Below are 12,440 nucleotides of genomic sequence, written 5' to 3'. Positions count from 1 at the left end.
TTCTCCCGTATAAATGTTTTTCAAGCAAGCTATTTCGTATACAAACAGCAATTTCTCTACGTCCTATCAATATATGGAACTCTGCCAGTCGCTTTCACTCCAAATGAGCCTATGTTAGCACCCGTCGACCTCGAAGTCATTTGAGACGGAGAACTGGCACAGGTGGGGAAGGTTGGTGGACGCAGAGGGCCTTGGCCGTTCTGAGGAACTATAACCTGAAGCCGCTTAGAGAAATACAGGAAAACTGAAATCACTATCAATGGACGGAATATGAATCCAGTTTTTTAACAACTGCGACATCTTGCCTCTTGCCACTTCTTTCTTCCATACAGTTTGAGAGCAGTTCATTTAACTGACATCACTGTTTGCTTTCTGCAGACTGTCAATGGTTTAAATAAATTACCAGGCATAAAAACCATGTCTTCAGCCATAAATATTTTATGCAACCAAAACACTTAATTTCGAGCCTTCATGTCCAGTAACAAGTACTGAAACAACGATGTGAATTAACAACCCTTAGTTGATTCACCTTTTTCATATTGATGTTTGTCATAGTTAAATATAAATTCAGTTTTGTGTGCATAAGATCCGTCTTTAATAACGTTAAACGTTGAAGCTTAAAAAAATGGTTCAAATGGCTCTGAGCACTATGGGACTTAACATCTATGGTCGTCTGTCCCCTAGAACTTAGAACTACTTAAACCTAACTAACCTAAGGACATCACACACATCCATGCCCGAGGCAGGATTCGAACCTGCGACCGTAGCAGTCGCGCGTCTCCGGACTGAACGCCTAGAACCGCTAGACCACCGCGGCCGGCGTCGAAGCTTAAATATCTTTGTTCTCCTTAAAAGGTTTTTAATATTATTATTAATGATAATTCTTCACTAAACCTTATTTCTAAAAGTAATAAGCACTACACACAATCATTGTTGTCCATATATACATAATGAACCCGGAATGCTCATGAACAAACTCGGAAATATATTAATTAATAACGGATAACATTAAATATATTGCTCTTCCATGTGTTAACATTGTGAACGATTTACGTTAATTTCTTCTTTTGAGACAAAAACACGCCTCCGTTTAAAATATTCTTGCCGCCTTATCCCTTGTAGAAACTGTAGTTCAAATGGTTCAAATGGTTCTGAGCACTATGGGACTTAACATCTATGGTCATCAGTCCCCCAGAACTTAGAACTACTTAAACCTAACTAACCTAAGGACATCACGCAACACCCAGTCATCACGAGGCAGAGAAAATCCCTGACCCTGCCGGGAATCGAACCCGGGAGAAACTGTAGTAATCAACCCAACGTAGACTCAGTTTAGTTATCGAATTCATAAACCTAACGTTTTTCTACTTTTTAACTTTGCTCATCTTTGAAAGTACTACTGCAACGCTGTAGAAATAACCTAAAAAATTCTGGATACTATAAATCAAGTCTGACGTATTCCAAAGTGACGCCCCTTCAATGGGTAAACATCCTCAGAAAACGAGTGTCTATTGCGAACATTAGAATCAGAACTAATCTTCCTTCTCCACGAACAAAAAGAGCAGGCGCAATAGGCTCCCAGGTAAACGACGCTTCATCTTCGTGGTCAGAAAATCCGACCTGGACAACGCTAGCTGCGAACAGAAGCCCTGTTGTTTAGGCGCAGCATTATGATTTGCGAACAGATATTAGACAATCGGATGGATCCGATCAGCCAAAATGGTCACTTAATCCTTGGAAGTAATGTGACATTGCAGTATCACCAATTAGGCCCATGGAATACCACGAGATGGCTGCCACATCATCACCGAACCCTCCCACCATGTTTTACATTTGGGACGTGAACTCGGCTAAAAGCAGGAAACCGTGTAAACAAGACTTATCCGACCTCATGAAAAAAATTCAAATGGCTCCAAGCACTATGGGACTTAACATCTGAGGTCATCAGTCCCCTAGACTTAGAACCACTTAAACCTAACTAACCTAAGGACATCACACACATCCATGCCCGAGGCAGGATTCGAACCTGCGACCGTAGCAGCAGCGTGGTTCCGGATTGAAGCATCTAGAACCGCTCGGCCACAGCGGCCAGCTACCCGACCTAATGACTTTCTTCCACTGTACAACAGTTCATGTTTCATGGTTTCGGCACCACGTTTCCCTGTTACGGGCATTCGCATCACTGATAACGGTTTTGAAATTCTAGCTCGCCCTACAATTCCCTACTTCTGGAACTCCCTTTGTGTTGCAGTTCTGACAGTGTTCGCGAGTGCGACATTCAGTTCTGCAGTGACTTTTGCAGCTGCCGTCCTCTTACTTTTCGTCAGAATCATTTTCAATGACCGTCTGTCACAATCACTCAACACACACTTTCGATCGGTGTGTGCCTTGGCGGATGATGGTTTTCACTTTCCCGTTATGCGGTATAAATTTTCGATACGGTTAAAAAAAAAAAGTACTCCGTCTTCAGGCCACGAGTGGCGTGCCGGAACCATCCGACCGCCGTGTCATCCGCGGTGGAGGATGCGGATAGGAGGGGCGTTGACCGAAGCCGCTACTATTCGGTCAAGTAGCTCCTCAATTGGCATCACGAGGCTGAGTGCACCCCGAAAAATGGCAACAGAGCATGGCGGCCTGGATGGTCACCCATCCAAGTGCCGACCACGCCCGACAGCGCTTAACTTCGGTGATCTCACGGGAACCGGTGTATCCACTGCGGCAAGGCCGTTGCTCAATCTTCGATACGTTGCCTTCGGAAACACCAAAGACTACCTTGCTCACTGAAGCACCCACCACAGGAGCACCATCAGTTTGCCCACGTTCTAATTCACTTAGCTCCGACATAATGCACTCACAACTACACAGCCAATTGTTCTGACGACGACTGACGCTTGCAACGATACTGAGGACACACCACAGGTGCTGTTGGTGGTCCAATACAACATCACACGTAGGCGTGGCTAGCATCTGCATTTATGTTCAAGCATGCATTTCTCGCAGTGCTTCCATTTTTTCGTCCAACCAACTTTATAAATGAAATTAAAAAAAAAATTAGGTAAAATTCAGACATGACGTCCATTTTCGGTTGTGCAATAGAAAGCTTTATTTCGTGAATGTTAACTTACCGAAACGTTGAGTGGTAACACGCGGAGATATATGCAGAGTTGCGCTAGCGAACAGTTATCGCCGCTAGTAAATAACGAGCTGTAGGCAAGTATGACATTGCCGCGTGTGATTGAGCACGCGTTTTGCGCTCGGCCTGAGCGCGCATCGATCATTTGAGGAGAGACGGAGACCGCAAGGCAGGCGTTGTGGGGCCCTTGGCTCTCGGGTCGCGCCTATCCCCTCGCGTTATAAATCTGAACAACAAACAAGCTCCGCGCCGAGATTCATTACAGCTCCGGCCGCCGCACTGGGTTAGGGGGGCAGTCGCAGCCCGGGCGCATAGTCTCCTCCGACGTGCCAACACCACCTACAGTGTCTCAGCATCAAAGGCTCAACGCAAACACACACCGTGTGTGTTCCTCATTTGTGAGGCCATAGTATCAGCCGTTGCTTTATAATGATTCAAGGGATTTTAAATACGTCTTTGCAATTAATATACTGTACGTATTTATTTTACCGTACTCGTTTCGCTTTATTTGTTTAGAGCATCGTCAGTGATCTAGAATGAAACTTATTTACAGTCTTTGTTTGCTTCCGCATCGAAAAAAAGTTTGTTATAAAATATGTTAAAATGTGAATTTATTTGCAGCACTTTATCTGATTCCCGTTTATCTCTGCAAGTGTCAAATAATTCAAATTGCTCTGAACACTATGGAACTTAACATCTGAGGCCATCACTCCCCTAGATTTAGAACTATTTAAACTTAACTAACCTAAGGACATCACACACGTCCATGCCCGAGGCAGGATTCGAACCTGGAACCGTAGCAGAAGTGCGGTTCTGGACTGAAGTGCCTAGAACCGCTCGGCCACAGCGGCCGGCTCTGCAAGTGTCGCGTACTTGCATAATTTCCAGGTATTCCTACTTTTGGTACTGATGTTTTAGGCCTAAATTGACGTTGGCAGATTTCTTGACGCTAATTATTTTTTGAGTGTTTTCAGATCAATAAATGTGTAGTGCTGCAAGCCAACGCTAAATTAAGCCAAAACCATCGGAGCCAAATGCAGGAATACCAGGAAAATGTGCAAACGTACGATATTTCCAGATGTTAGCTGAAATCAGACAAAAATGCTCTAATTAAAAATTACACTTCAATATTTTTTGTAAACAGCTGTTTTATTTCCAGAAGCGAACCAGAATTGTAAATTTCTTTAATTCCAGACCACTGATGACGTTTCAAATTAATAAAACGGAAAGCATGTTTAAAATAAACACGCACTTTGTGCAAAATGTTCGTGAAATCTTATGGGACTTAACTGCTAAGGTCATCAGTCTCTAAGCTTACACACTACTTAACCTAAATTATCCTAAGGACAAACACACACACACCCATGCCCGAGGGAGGACTCGAACCTCGGCCGGGACCAGCCGCACAGTCCATGACTGCGGCGCCTTAGACCGCTCCGCTAATCCCGCGCGGCAACACGCACTTTTTAGAGAACAGCAAAAACAGATTACAAATACTTTTAATAAATATACAGAATTTATTTATGTTGTTAATGGCTTTCGGCTTACAAAGCTGTCGACAGACATAATTGTCTAACGATGGATTTTTAATATGGGAACTGATTAACAAGTATCGTATAGCTCCAATACTTTCTGTTTTCATTGATAAGTATGAAACGGTTTGTTTTTCCGTGAGGTCACCATTCCCCCAAAGATTCCTATTGAAAATTTCTGAGAATCTCCGTTACGCTTTCGTGTGGGCTATGCCGATATTTTACGATGCTAGCAGAATGCCTCTGAATTCTGATTTCTGCTATTACGCCTGCGCGTGCTAATAAATGCAAACGCTGGGACAGTACCCTGGCATTGGCAGAGCTACCCTCTTGTATGCAGTGTCTTTTATAGATCCACTCCAGTTTCCAGGAACCCTTCCAACACATTTTCGTCTTCAATTCGATTTCCAATCATATTTTTTTTTTGTGTTCTTCCCATTTTGTATCACTTCTTCCTGTCAACCCTAAATATTTAACCGATGTAATGTGGTTTGTTTACCGATAACCTTGTTAACGTATGCTATCTGGTTCTGTATCTTTGTTACGGTCATTATCTCGCATCTAGTAAGTGTACCTTCTTTATTGACAGATACGACTGAAACAAATGTAAGATTGACTTTATTCAACGACATTCGGTGACTATTCAGAAACAGGGCACGGTATAAAATTTGTTGAAGCCTACATTGAAAATAATCGCAAACACTACCAGGAAAATGAATGACACGCAGTCGGCACAAAGAATTTTGCCGCAATTACCACATAAATATCACGTAATGGGGTGGAGATCACACTGCGTCGACAACTTTTCGTTTCTCACTGTACGTGTGTCGGCCTTTCTTGAAAAATGTTTCAGTGCAAATGTGAGCAAGTTTCATATCGCATTACTTACTATCGACTATCGAAAGTACTTAACTTTTCATTGTCCTATTTTAAAAGCCACAGTTTCTTCAGTATTTGTCTGGTTAAAAAGACGTTGCTAAATGTTGTTTCTCAGCTAAAAAGAAGAAAATAATGTAGTAACATATCTATAATTATTATGTAACGCATTTATTATATACATAATGCATTCGCAGGACACTGAAGATGCGTCACCAAAACAGAAGCGAAATGTGTCCACCACGAAACAAATATGCTTTCATTTAGTTACATACACGGGCCAAGTTACAGATAATATCAGGGCTGTTTGTACTAGAATGTCAATGTCGTAGTGCAAACGGCCCCTGTTAGTGGTCAGCACGACTTCTGCGACTGATAATTGGTGGTTCTATGACATATGAATCTTTCCATGCCTCACTGTGCCTCTGGCTTACACAGTAAGAGGTCTGTCTTCGTTGTGACTGCGACGCTGTCTCGGCCACTCTCGGCACACCCACGTGCTATTTACATGTCATTCGCAGTAATGAGGTAATTGCGCATCCGTTATACAGCAAGAAATGGGACCTCATGGTTTCTGTGGCTGATACCAATACGATTATATCGTATGCCTAACGTTTTTCACCGGTTACAGCACTGCTTCCAACGTAATTGTCGTTACAGTTCCGTATAAAGCCTTGCGTATCCTGCAGGGCACCAGCAGCTGAAGATAAACTGATCACTAATGTGCTAGAGAATTATGGCATATAAACACCTTGGAAATGTGTCACATGCGCAACAATACATCTGGCGTTCATGACGTGATTCTTAGACCAATTATTATAAATTATTAAATTGCACTCCTTGCAAAATTCTGCCAGATATCTTCCTCTTTCACTCCTTTCCCGCAGTCCATGTCCTCCGACTACTTTTCTTCCCTATCTTTTTCTACTATCGAATACAGTTCCCCACAACAGTTTTCTTCTCCCTTTTCTTTCCATCTTTCCATCATCTGGGCTATTAGCTGACATAGAAGCTTATACTACTGAAGTGGGTGTTCGCTTAGCATCTGTCTTGGCTATGATAATGCGTTCTCTATGCTGTTCATAGTAGCTTACCCGAATTCCTATTTTCTTATTCATTATTAGACCTACTCAAACGTTACGCCTATTGATTTTGTATTACTAACCTTCTACTCACATGACCAGAAGTCCTGTTCTTCCTTCTATCACACTTTGCTAATTCCCATTATCCATTTCCATTTTTAAATTCTCTTACTTACCTACACGGTTAAAGGATCTAACACTACCAGGTTTTTGTTTTTTCCTGATGACGGCATCCTCTTGAGTAGTGCCAGTCAGGAGATACGAATGGGGGATCATTTTATCTCCGGAATATTTTACTCAAGAGGGAGCGTTCATCCTTGCCTCATGGCTCAGGAAAAATAACGGCTGTGGTTTCCCTTTCCTTTCAGCCGTTCGCATTTCCAACACAGTAGGCCATGTTTGCTAATATTGCAAAGTCAGATGAGTCAACTGTTGGGCCCGCGACCACTGCAGTGGCTGCCGTACCTCTTCAGGAAACGTAAGTTCGTCGGCCTCGAGGTGAGACAAAGAGGTTGATACCAGATTTTAAACTGTAACATATTTCCAGGGACAAATGCGGACATGTACCACAGTTTTGAACTGCAGATTAAAACGGAAGAGATTGCAAAACAGGTAGAAAAGTAAGGAGATGGTACGTGGATAAAGTGAAAGAACCAAAGGTACTTGAGAGTATCAGAGAGTGCATTAGGCAACGATTGACTGGAACTAGGGAAAGGATTACAACATACGACGAATGGGTATTCTACAGAGATGAAACAGTGAATCCAGTAGAGAATCACATAGATAAAAACACAAGGTAAAGTACAAATGCATCGATAACTCAGGATATATTGAATTTAATCCACGAAAGAAGAAAATATAAAAAGTATATAAAAATGCAGTCAGTGAAGCAGGCGAAATGGAATACAGACGGATAAAAGAGGAGATACACCAAAAATGCAAAATGGCTAAGCAGTTGTGGCTAGAGGCCAATTGCTAGGCTGTAGAAAGATACATTTCTTGGGAAAGATAGATGGTGCCTGTAGGAAGATGAAAGTGACCTATGGAGAAAAGAGAAGCAACTGTGTGAATATCAAGTGCTCAGATGGCAAGCCAGTACTAAGCAGAGAGGGGAAAGCTGAAAGGTAGAGAAAGGGAAGAGGAAACAAATGAAGTTGAGATGCCAGACATTTTCTGCGAGAAGAATTTGGCAGAGCACTGACAATGGTCGAAACAAAGCTCTTAGAGTAGATGACATTCTGTCAGAACTACTGATATCCTTGGGAGAATCAGCTATGACTACACTGTTGCACGTAGTGTGCAAGATGCATAAGACGGGAAAAAAAACCTAGGCTTCGAGAAGAATGTAATAACTCCATTTCCAAAGATGGCAGAAGCTGACAAATGTGAATACTACAGAATCATTAGTTTAATAAGTCGTGGTTGTAAGATACTGACACGAATCGTTTAGAGAAGAATGGTAAATTTGGTAAAAGCCGACCTAGGGGGAAATCAGCTTGGGTGCCGGAGGGATGTAGGAACGCCAGAAGCAATATTGATCTTACGACTTATGTTAGAAGGTAGGTTAAAGAAAAGTAAATGTTCGTTTATAACATTTGCAGATTCAGAATAAGCTTTTAACAGTGATGAGTGCGTTCTGAAATTCTGAAGGATTCAGGGATAAAATACAGGAAGGAAACGGTTATTTACTACTTGTAGCGAGACAATGGTGAATCCTACCCTTGGTTTAATCAATCTGTACATTGAACAAGCAGTAAAGAAAACGAAGGAGAAATTTTGAAAGGGAATTAAAGGTCTCGGAGAAGAAATAAAAACATCGAGGTACGCCGATGACGTTGTAATGTTTTCAGAGACAGCAAAGGACTTGGAAGATCAGTGGAACGGAATGGGTAGTGTTTTAAAAAGAAGTGATAAGTTGAACATTAACGAAAGTAACACAAAGTAAAAAAAATACATTGTAGTCGAATTAAATCAGACGAAGCTGACGGAATTAAATTAGGGTATGAGACACTAAAAGCAGTCAGTGAGTTTTACCGTTTTGGCAGCTGGTCGAAACAGAGAGTACATGAAATGCAGACTGACAGTAGCGTTACAGAAAAACGTAGAATTTGTTAATGTTTAAGATAAATTTAAAAGTTAGGAAGTCTTTTCTGAAGGTAGTTGTCTGGAGTGTATCCTTATATGGAAATAAAATGTGGACAGTAAACAATTCAAATAACAAGAGAATAGAACTTTAGAAATGCGGTGATACAGAAGAATGCTAAATGTGAGATGGTTAGATCGGATAACTAATGAGGAGATACTGAATCGAAATGAACTAAAATTATGGACAGCATGACCAAAAGAAAGGATCTGTTGGTACGACACATTATGAGGCATCAAGAAACCGTCAGTTAGGTATAGGAAGGCGGTGTTGGGAGTAAGAGCTGTAGAGTGAGACCAAGGCATGAATACAGCAATCAGGCTCAAATGGATATGGGTTACAGTAATTGTGCAGAGATAAAGAGATTCGCACAGGATATACTAGCGTGGAGAGTTGCATCAAATCAGTCTTCGGACTGAAGACCACAAGCAAATGGTCTGTATCCCAACAGGCGTTGCATTTCTGTTCCGTAACCTTTACGACCCAATCCGTGCGCCGAGTTAACTGTTGCTTGCTTGTTGCTTGCTTTTCCTTGTTCGACAGTCTCTGCTTTTTTCCTAAAAAATATTTTAACAGCTGATTTCGACGTCGGACAGATGGTTTGTTAATAACTTGTCACGTGACCGACAGACTGAGGCCGATATTTACGGCTGTGTGCTCTCTTCGCTTACGGCGAGTTTAGCGCCTTTGGCTGGGCTCGTAAACGTCACATTTGCGGCCGAAGGGCTCAATCACCAATCGTCCGACCCCCTGGGACGTTTCTGAAAGAAGGAACTGCGCTGTGATGCCCCATCTATTTGCTCACTCTCCCTCGTTATCCGTTTTCCCAGAGAAGGGAAGCGTGTGTGAGAGATGCTAGATGCCATATGCTTCAGTTCTTTTTCAACTGGGAAGGGTGAAGTAAATTTTTTTTTCACTTTCCACATTGCTTCAAGTACCATCCCAACTTCCTCAGACGTTGCGTAATGCTATGGCGAGACATATCACCAATATTTCGTCTTAACTTGGTTTTATCCAATGACGAGACGAATTTGTCACGATAGCGACAATTATCCTTTCACTTACTTTGTCATTTCTCACGCGTTCCTTCTTTTCTTACATTCATGCCCTTTCTTAAAGCATTTACAATCTTTACGGTGTGTCATCTTCTTTGTGTTGTAATTAGGCAGTGTAAGATACCTCATTAACCATGCATGTAATTAATTGAAAAAGGGGACCACTTACCGAAAGTTGTTTAGGTAAAGAACAATACAATTTTATATATATGTACAGAAAGAAAAATTGTGTAATAGTGAACTGTGGAACCAGTGGTATTCTTTTCACTTACATTACTTTTCGTACGATAATTCTAAATAGATTATAAACCACCATCATATATCAAGGAAATCCACGTGGACTTCGGAGATAGTACATGAAACCATTTTCAATCACGGTACCTCACTTATTTTGTGGTGTCGTGTCGGACAAAACTGGTACACGTCAAGCAGCAATTTACGAGTCTGAAATTGGCCTGCCACGAAGGATATTAGCCTCTTACCGATCTATAAATTGCTAGTACTTATCTGTGTTTAGACTTACTCAAACTTTTTTTTTCTGAAGATGCACCATGAGGGTATGTGGTTAAAACTTCAGACAGTAACCTTGCATCTGAAAAGTGAATAGTTCATGCAAAGGAAGATTAGGATTTTATTTCCCGTCCGCTATAAGTTCGTTACAAGCTCGGATTGAATAAGGATAGGGAACGGAATTCATTGTGTCCTAAAAGCAACCATCACGGTGTTCGCCTGAAGTGGTTTAGGAAAACCTCAGAGAACTTAAATTAGGATTGCCAGACGGGAATAGAATGGCGTTTCTTCCGAATGCGGATCCCGAGCGCAAAAAAATGGTTCAAATGGCTCTGAGCACTATGGGACTCAACTTCTGAGGTCATTAGTTCCCTAGAACTTAGAACTAGTTAAACCTAACTAACCTAAGGACATCACACACATCCATGCCCGAGGCAGGACTCGAACCCGCGACCGCAGTGGTCTCGCGGTTCCAGACTGCAGCGCCCAGAACCGCACGGCTACTTCGGCCGGCGATCCCGAGCGCAGTTCAAGTCGACATCTGGGAATCCTGAATTTATGTTTCCTTGATTTTCCCAAGTTACTTGAGACAAATACGAGGCTGGTTCTTCTAATAACCGGACAGGCGATATTCCCTTGTCATTGTCAAACTGAACGACTATTCTGCGTTTACTGATCTCTTTTATACTAGACGTAAACCTCTAACGTTCTCAAGAATGAATTTTCACTCTGCAGCGGAGTGTGCGCTGTTACAAGGCTGTCTTACAAATTCGAATTGTGTGCCGAATAGGGACTCGAAACCGGGACCTTTGTCTTTCATGGACAAGTACTCCACCAACTGAGCTATCCGATCATAGGTCACGACCCGTCCTCACAGTTTTACTTCCGCCAGTGCCTCATCTCCCGCCTTCCAAACTTCACAGTTCTTCTGCATGATTTAAGGGACAAGCACTCCTTTATCCCAGGTTTGCTAGTACCGCAAGTACAAGCAGGAGAACTTGTGTGAAGTTTGGGAGGAAGGAGATGAGATAGTGGTGGAAGTTCAGCTCTGAGGAGGGGTCTTGAATTGTGCTCAGGTAGCCCAGTTGCTATAGTACTTGTCTACGAAATGCAAAGGTCCCGGGTTCCAGGCCCGGTCCGCTACGCAGTTTTAATCTGCCAGGAGGTATGTAATATACTGTCTTTTCTGTCGAAAATTTCATAGCTCATTGATACTTTTTCTGTTCCTCCTTCCACTACAGTAAACCTTTTGTTTAAAGATATGGATACGTTCCTTATAAGGAAACAGAAATGAATCACAGATGAACAATGGAATATTAAATCGTGGTTACTAAAAGTTCAAACTTCTAACAGTCCTTGTTAATTAAACAACGTTCAAAATTCGGATAAATGGGGCCGTTGATGGTTAGAGACATTTTGAACGCTTTACTTGAAGTTCTTTGACGTTTCTAAAGACAACGTAAGAATATAATATCCCTCGCACCGACAACGCAGTTTTCCGACACCATACACTTTCCCCTTATAATTTGGATACAAAAATTTCTCTGAGCACTATGGGACTTAACATCTGAAGTCATCAGTCCACTAGAATTTAGAACTACTTAAACCTAACTAACCTAAGGACATCACACACATCCATGCCCGAGGCAGGATTCGAACCTGCGACACTAGCAGTCGCGCGGTTCCGGACTGAAGCGCCTAGAACCTCTCGGCCACCGCGGCCGGCTCTAAAATTTGGAACACCGGTGAAATGGAAATGGGTGGATCAAAAAGCAATACCTCGTGTGTCTTAAAATTTTAATAATGAACATAAAAAAGTAGAATTACTACATATCGTGTCCTGAACGGACCTCTACACAACACTGCCGCTGCACATAGTCACCACACATTTGCGCCATCTTTGAACCTAGAAATCAAAAACCGAGCGAGGTGGCGCAGTGGTTAGACACTGGACTCGCATTCGGAAGGACGACGGTTCAATCCAGCGTCTGGCCATCCTGATTTAGGTTTTCCGTGATTTCCCTAAATCGCTCCAGGCAAATGCCGGGATGGTTCCTATGAAAGGACGCGGCCGACTTCCTTCCCTAATCCGATGAGACCGATGACCTC

General features: G+C 42.3%; 1 pseudogene; it reads right to left on the bottom strand.

The window, feature by feature from the left end:
* Nucleotides 1-2,614: 2,614 nt before the first annotated feature.
* Nucleotides 2,615-2,732, bottom strand: LOC124556999 (annotated as a pseudogene).
* Between the last annotated feature and the right edge of the window lie 9,708 nt (nucleotides 2,733-12,440).

The sequence above is a fragment of the Schistocerca americana genome, chromosome X (genome assembly GCF_021461395.2).
Source record: "Schistocerca americana isolate TAMUIC-IGC-003095 chromosome X, iqSchAmer2.1, whole genome shotgun sequence".
Classification (NCBI taxonomy): domain Eukaryota; kingdom Metazoa; phylum Arthropoda; class Insecta; order Orthoptera; family Acrididae; genus Schistocerca; species Schistocerca americana.
Note: the sequence above shows the minus strand (reverse complement) of the source record. Positions and strands in the feature narration are given on the sequence as shown.